Consider the following 7,870-nt stretch of genomic DNA (forward strand, 5'->3'; position numbering starts at 1 on the left):
TTGGCCAGGATGGTCTTGATCTCTTGACCTTGTGATTCACCTGCCTCAGCCTCCCAAAGCACTGTGATTACAGGTGTGAGCCACTTCACCCGTGTAATTTTTTTTTTAAGAGGAGAAGTCTTGCTATGTTGCTCAGGGTGGTCTTAAACTTCTGCCCTCAAGTGATCCTCCTACATCAGTCTCCCAGACACAGAGATTACAGGTGTAAACCACCATGTCCTGTCCCAAATGAGAAATGTAATCATGCCTACTGTGTAGAGTAGCTGGAAAAATTCAAGGAGATAATCTATATAAAGCAATTAAAAGAGTGCAGAGAATGGCCAGGCACAGTGGCTCACGTCTGTAATCCCACTACTTTGGGAGGCCGAGGCAGGTGGATCACCTGAGGTCAGGGGCTTGAGACCAGCCTGGCCTACATGGTGAAACCCTGTCTCTACTAAATAAACACAAAAATTAGCCGGGCATGGTGTATACACCTGTAATCCCAGCTACTCCGGAGGCTGAGGCAGGAGAATCGCTTGAACCCGGGAAGCGGAGGTTTCAGTGAGCCAAGATCGTGCCACTACATGCCAGCCTGCAGCCTGAGTGACAAAGTAAGAGTCTGTCTCAAAAAAACAAAAAAAAAAAGAAAAAGAAAAAAGAAAAAGCACATTTAAGAGTGCAGAGAATGAAATAAGTGTGCAATAATGGTTAGCAATTATTAGCTGTTAACATGCTGGCCTGAACACGTGCCAGTCTTGCAAATATCAACTTTTATTGACATGCATTTATACAACACATTATTACTGAGCATCATTTGTGGGCATTTTAAACATGGTCTACAAGGTCCACATTGGTCTGGCAGTCACCAGCATCTCCAGCCACATCCTCTCTGTAGCCCAGATTACATCGTGCCTCATCCTGCATCTCTCTGCACCCCACCTTACCCCTTGGCGTTTTGTGTAGAAGTCACAGCAGCCTTTCTACATGTCCATGGATGCACTGAGCTCCTTCCTAGAGCACACACACTATACGTCCTCTTTCTTCTACCTCTACCCCAAGCTCCACTCCTTTGCTTTATAAACGGATCTTCAATTTTCTGCTTAATTATCCCTCCCTCAAACTCACAGCTAGGTCCCTGACACCACCACTCCAGCTCTTATGAAGTGGTAATTTTACATTTTTACATGATTGGTGTGTCAATGTCTGTTGTATCTACTGTAGCAGGAGTGGCCTCGAGAAACAGACCTCTCCAACACCGAACACCAAACTGGGAAGGGAGGGGTGATTTATTCCACCGAGAGCAAGGTGGCATCGTTACTAACAGCCAAGCTCGTCCAACAAAGAAAACCTCTGCCTTTATATAGGCTTACAACTCTAGCTATTACATGTGAAAGGGAATTGGGTTTACAGTTTTAGAAATTACATGTGAAAGGGTCTTGGTCTTACAGTTTCAGAAATTACATATGAAACAGTCTTGGTTTTACAACTCTAGAATTTACATGTGAAAGGGTCTTGGTCAAGGAGTAAGTGTGGGGTATAGTGACTTAGGTGGGTGTTTGAGCCTGTTTAAGTAAAAACAATGTCTTCTGGAGAGATTCCTCCACTCCATGCCTGCAATCTACAGGAGGGCGGTAAGTTGCCAGGTCTGCCAGCCTTTACTTCTCCTATAGAAATGCAGTGTGAAAGTCAAGGTGGGGATGGTCTTAGATGCTTAACGGTGATTAAAGCTCTCCTCCCTCACTGCTACACTAAAAGTTCCACAAGGGCAAGGTCTTTGTTTTGGGTTTTTTGTTTTTTGTTTTTTTCACTATTTTCTCTCAGGTCTATCACAGTGCTTGACATATGGTAGGTTCTCATTAATTCTGTAAATGAATAAACATATCCCAACAACAAGGCTATTGCTCCCAAGTATTGAGTATTTACCTCTCACTTTATTTCACAATCACTGTTCTCCTCATCTCTGGCCTTATTCAATCATACAGTGAAAAATAGAACCAGAACCACAAGGGCCAAGGCCCAGCAGGGCGCCTGAAGAAGTTGGTTCTACTGCCCAGGGTCACCGCGGTTCGAAGGATGCCTCGTGGAAGGTCGCCAAGTCTCTCACCCACCCCGCGGGAGCCAGACCCGGCCGACAGAGGACACACCCGGGGCCTAGGGCCGGGCCTGTCCCGCCGGGATCCCGCCCTCGTCCCGAAGTTTCCTGGGATTGGCTGCCCGCCCCGCGGCCCACCTCCCAGCCCCGCCCCGCCCGGAGTCTTCCCGGGGATTGGCTACCCGTCCCGCGGCCCACCACCCAGCCACGCCCCCTCCCAGAGTCTTCCCGGGGATTGGCTGTCCGCCCTGCCGTGCCCCGCCCCGCCCCGCCCGCGCCCCGGACTTTCCCTGGATTTGAAGTGCGCTCCTCAGCCCTAAAGCGTTCCTCCGCCTATCAGTTCCCGCCGTGCGCCTTCTTGCTGGTCTGCTGGCTTGGCGGGGGTCGGCCACTTTGTCCCGAGGAGCTATTGCGCTGTGAGTGCGTCTCTGGCCTTGGGTCTCCGGCGGGGAGGACTCCCGGGCAAGGCCTCGGCTCACGCCGCGTCCCCTCGAGCTTTGCCCGCCCAGAGCGCCTCTGCTCCCGGGGGCCGAGCCGAGGGATACAGCAGCCCTCGGCAGCCCGGGGGGCGGACGGCCGTGCCTGTTCAGGAGCCGCGCGCGGCACAGGCGCTGCGTCCTCCGGAGCCGCTGGGAGGATCCGGGGGCAGGTCCCGGCGCGGTAACAAGTTTGCACTTTGCCTCCCCACTGCAGACGCGCCGCTACTCTGTGTAGCGGGTTTCGGGCGGCCACGCGTGCGGCGACAGGAAGCCCACCCCGGCCGACCTTGGGCTCCAGGAATTCGTCTCCTACGTCTGCGGAGGTACGGCGGCCTCACTTCTAAGTGCAGGTGTGTTCCTAGCCTTGAGCAGGATGAAATGACCCAGTCCCGAGCACGTGGCCAGTGGGACTGAAGGGTTTCCGGTGCCTGAATCCGGCTCTTTTTAACAGGAAGGCAGTTGCTGTGTTCTAAACCTTTACCTCACGTCGGTCTTCTGTCCACTCACCATCCTGGTGTCTTTCCCATGTGGCCCTGTATGGCTGGTATGGTTCCTGTCTTTAGGACTTGTGCATATAATACTTTATTTTCTTGACTGGCCAAAGGAATCCATTTGGTCCCATGTCTAATCCATCGCATAATTGCTTGGCCACTCTTGGTAGCCATGTCTTTTTTAGGTTGCGGGGCATTTGCCCGACATTGAACAGGAGTCAGAGATAAGGGCAGGGTCGCAAGCTGGGTGGAGTAGAGAGAGGGAGTCTGTTTTTGTCTGCCCATGTAGCAGCTTTCTCAGCCTTAAAATTTCATAAAGGTGTTCTATCAGTTTTCCTAAGTGCTGAGCAGTGAACAACAGCAATTTCTGTAGGAAAATATATAGCCTGTAATAGGATAGTAATCATATGCCCATTGGTCATGGTAGTATCTGCTAAAGTCGAGAATCTATGGTAGGGGGTGAAGTTGGGGGGAAGGACACGGTGGCTCACGCCTGTAATTCCAGCACTTTGAGAGGCCGAGGCGGGTGGATTGCCTGTTCGAGACTAGCCTGACCAACATGGAGAAACCCATCTCTACTAAAAATACGAAAAAATTAGCCGGGCATGGTGGCGCATACTTGTAATCCCAGCTACTTGGGAGGTTGAGGCAGGAGAATCTCTTGAACCCAGGAAGTGGAGGTTTTGGTGAGCCAAGATCGTGCCATTGCAATCCAGCCTGGGCAGCAAAAGCAAAACTCTGTCTCAAAAAAAAAAAAAAAAATTTTTGCCAGACGTGGTGGTACATGCCTGTAATCCCAGCTACTCGGGAGGCTGAGGCAGGAGAATTGCTTGTATCCAGGAAATGGAGGTTGCAGTGAGCTGAGATCGTGCCACTGCACTCTAGCCTGGGCCACAGAGTGATATTCCATCTAAAATAATAATAATAATTCCATCTCAAATATTAATAATAATAATTATCATCTATGGGGTTTCCAAACTGCCAAGGACATGGCAGAATCCCAAGGTATAGCTCCTCAGTGTAAGTAGTGTTCATTTTTTCTTTTGCCAATGTACAAGCTCACTATGTCATAGCCAGTTATTGTCTTTCTGAGATTTTTGTTTATAAGAACTGTCACAGAACACAGTAAGTCTGTTTTTTGTTTAAGATGGAGCCTTGCTCTGTCGCCCAGGCTGGAGTGCAGTGGTGCAATCTCACCTCACTGTATCCTTCGCCTCCCAGGTTCAAATGATCCCCTGAGTAGCTGGGAAAACAGGCATGAGCCACCATGCTTGGCTAATTTTTGTATTTTTTTAGTAGAGACAGGGTTTCACCATGTTGGCCAGGCTGGTCTCCAACTCCTGACCTCAGGTCATCTGCCCACCTCGGCCTCCCAAAGTGCTGGGATTACAGGCATGAGACATCGTGCCAGGCCCAGAGTTAAGTCTGGTTGGCTCAAGGGAGTGTCTTAAGAGGTTTTCTTATGATTTATAAGCCAACTCTGTGGCCGTAAGGCAATCATGCAATGTGGAGTGGGGTACTCCATCAGGGAGAAGTACAGGTTTAGAGCATGAAAGGCACTCTTTTATGGAATTTTAAGAGTTGACACAGAATGGGAAAGGTAAATAGGATAATATTGTAAGGTTAATATTGTAAAACCTTAATATTGTACGGTTAATGGCTTTGTCAATTAGGGTGGCAGCTGAGGCCACTGCATAGGCATAGGAGCATGCCTGATGCCACTGGAGCCAAGTGACATGAAAAGCATGCTATGAGGCCAGGTATGTTGGCTCATGCCTGTAATGCTAGCACTTTGGGGTGCCAAGGTGAGAGGATCACTTGAGCTTAGGAGTTAGAGACCACCTTGGGCAACATGGCCAGACCTTGTCTCTACTAAAAGTAATTTAAAAAAAAAAAAAAAAGCCAGATATGGTGGTGCATGCCTATAGTCCCAGCTACAGGGAAGGCAGAGGTAGATCTATTGAGCCCAGAAGTTCGAGACTGCAGGGAGCCATGCTTGCACCACTGCATTCTAGCTTGGGCAACAAATTGAGACCCTGTTTTCAAGCAAGAAAAAAGAAAAAAAATGCTATGGAATTTACCTGACAGGAAGAAAGTTGTCCTAAAATACCCACAGCTATCTCATTCTTTTCACAGCAATGTACATGGAAAGGCTTGTCAAAACTGAGTAAGTAAAAACAGGTGTGTGGGGTGGATAATGCTAATTTCAGCGTCTCAGTAAAGGTTTCTGTGGTTGTGCCTGGGAGAGCATGTAGAGGTTAGGCAAAGGCAGCAAAATTGGGAATGCATTGGTAGCAACAACCAGCAGCTGCTAAGTGTGCACACCTGTCTTTGATTGAGATCAGGACGAAGGCAAGTGACGAAAGGTATTTGCAGGTAAATTTGAGTAACCTGAGACATTCCATGGTCTAATTAGGTAACAGTTCAAATGTCCGTACCCACTGAAATCTGGTTCTGGGAGGTATTATGACTGGAGTCAGCCAGACTTCAGGTGTGCTGAGGTGAAAGCAGTCTTTATGCTATTCTGGTGGGCTGTTACTGCCTAGGAAATACCAACACTTGGTTTTAATGCACTGTCGAAGCTAAGGTTAAGTTTGAATGCATCATATGTGATATGTAAAAATATCACAAAGGTGCTTAAATTGTAAGCAAACTCTTCAGCTGTAACTCCAGACAGGAGTCCAGCTCCTCCAAAGAGGAGCTTTACAGTCTCATCTATGGGTTTTATGGAGACTTACTTTACCCTTCTGTGTTAGCCTCTTAAAGCACTGTGTCAGCCTTAAAAGGGGCATAAGAAAGGGTGATTTAGGATTTAAGGGTTTGCTACTACTTCCTGCAGTGCTCCCTGATCCACAGCTCATCGTGTGTCTCAGTTTCTTTAAGTCTGCAATCCCAATTAGAAGCAGCTGTTTTGCTAAGGGAGCCCATGAGTGTCAATTGCCTTTCTGTTAAGAGACCCAGATTTGAGGCTTGGTGAAAAACAGGCACCAAGGAACACTTCAGACCCACTGGTCATGTGCTTGGGGCCTGGGTCATTTCATTCCACTCAAGGCCATGGACGTACCTGCTAACCTCCATGGGAAAGAAGAGGAAGGGCAGGGTGAACAGCTTAGGATTGGCTAGTTTGAATGATTTCATTGGATTTCAAACTGTAGAGGCGTGTCCCCTAGTTGCATAGCACCTGGCCCTGGGATGATTAAGGCAGACAAATAATTTCTTTTGTTTGTAAGGGCCAGATAGAGGACATATGGCTCTGGATTGGTTAGTTTGTATATCAAAGACATGCTCCTGGTTGGCTCCTTGTTATCTCTGAGAATTGGCTAGCCCCCATGAAACGTAGTCTCTCCCCAGCTAGAAAGGTTTTGTTTGTTTGTTTGAGATGGGGTCTCACTCTGTCACCATACTGGAGTGCAATGGTGCGACCTCGGCTCACTGCAACCTTCACCTCCCGGGTTCAAGTGATTCCCCAACCTCAGCCTCCCAAGTAACCGGGATTACAGGTGTGCACTAGCTAATTTTTTATATTTTAGTAGAGACCGGATTTCACCATGTTGACCAGGATGGTTTTGATCTCCTGACCTCATGATCTGCCCACCTCTGCCTCCCTAAGTGCTGGGATTACAGGCATGAGCCACTGCACCTGGCCTGTTTTTATATTTTAGACAGAGTCTCTCTCTGTTGTCCAGGCTGGAGTGCAGTGGCCTAATCTTGGGTCACTGCAACCTCTGCCTCCGGGGTTTAAGCAGTTTTCCTCCCTCAGTCTCCCGAGTAGCTGGGACCACAGGCACACACCACCATGCCTGGCTAATTTTTGTATTTTTAGTAGAGGCAGGGTTTCGCCATGTTGGCCAGGCTAGTCTTGATCTCCTGGCCTCAAGTGATCCATCTGCCTCAGCTTCCCAAATTGCTGAGATTACAGGCATGACCCACCATGCCCAGCCCTCAGCTGGAAAGGTTTTTTAAAACATCAGAATAGGACGGGCATGGTGGCTTACATCTGTAATCCCAGCACTTTGGGAGGCTGAGGAAGGCGGATCACCTGAGGTTGGGAGTTTGAGACCAGCCTGACCAACATGGAGAAACCCTGTCTCTACTAAAAATACAAAATTAGCTGGGCATGTGGCACATGCCTGTAATCCCAGCTACTCGGGAGACTGAGGCAGGAGAATCACTTGAACCTGGGAGACGGAGGTTGTGGCGAGCTGACATTGCACCATTGCACTCCAGCCTGGGCAACAAGAGCAAAACTCTGTCTCAAAAAAAGTCAGAACATAATTAATATACAGAAAATTTTAAGATATTTACATATGTGCATATGATGATCAAACTGCCAAAAGACATTTGGCTCTTGGTATCCATAGCATTTCTGAGCAAATTATTTCCCAGTGCGTTACTTGTAAATCTCACCAAGATTCTGGAGGTGGTAGGTATACTGCAAAGAGTCCTCCAAGACCCACACTGCCTTTTATGGTACTTTAAATGGACTTTATAGATTTATCTCCAGCCTTAGACTATTCTTACTGCATGTTTAATGGTTGGACTGTGATATCCGACTAGATGTGCTAAGGCCATAACAGTGGAAAAGAAACTAACAACTGAGATTATTTCTTGTTTTGGCATTCCTTTATGAATTTAATGAGATCAAAAAACTCACTTGACAGCAGAATTAAATCACTTGCTTGAAAAACTCTGGGATATTCATTAAAATTTTATACCTCCTACTATCCTCAATCTTCAAGGCAAATAAAGTATAAAAATCTAAACATAAAATGAACTCTAGGAAAAATCTGTCAATAAACTGGACTCAGACAGCCAGAAGCATTACC

At 47.7% G+C, this 7,870-nt stretch overlaps 1 protein-coding gene and 1 pseudogene across 3 annotated transcripts in view; one reads left to right on the plus strand and one right to left on the minus strand.

Moving 5' to 3' along the window:
- Positions 1-2,368: 2,368 nt before the first annotated feature.
- The window catches only part of ERVMER34-1 (endogenous retrovirus group MER34 member 1, envelope), an 8,428-nt gene continuing 2,926 nt past the window's right edge, over positions 2,369-7,870 (plus strand). The window contains exons 1-2 of one of the 3 annotated variants that reach the window (XM_037742634.1): positions 2,369-2,490; positions 2,768-2,903. The gene's annotated coding sequence lies outside the window, so the exon portion shown is untranslated. The remainder of the gene's footprint in view (positions 2,491-2,767; positions 2,904-7,870) is intronic. The other 2 variants (XM_037742635.1, XM_017540272.2) reach the window with 2 other exon arrangements.
- Positions 5,704-5,836, minus strand: LOC119472950 (annotated as a pseudogene).

This window comes from Cebus imitator, unplaced genomic scaffold, assembly GCF_001604975.1.
Source record: "Cebus imitator isolate Cc_AM_T3 unplaced genomic scaffold, Cebus_imitator-1.0 Scaffold124, whole genome shotgun sequence".
In the NCBI taxonomy this organism is placed as follows: Eukaryota; Metazoa; Chordata; class Mammalia; order Primates; family Cebidae; genus Cebus; species Cebus imitator.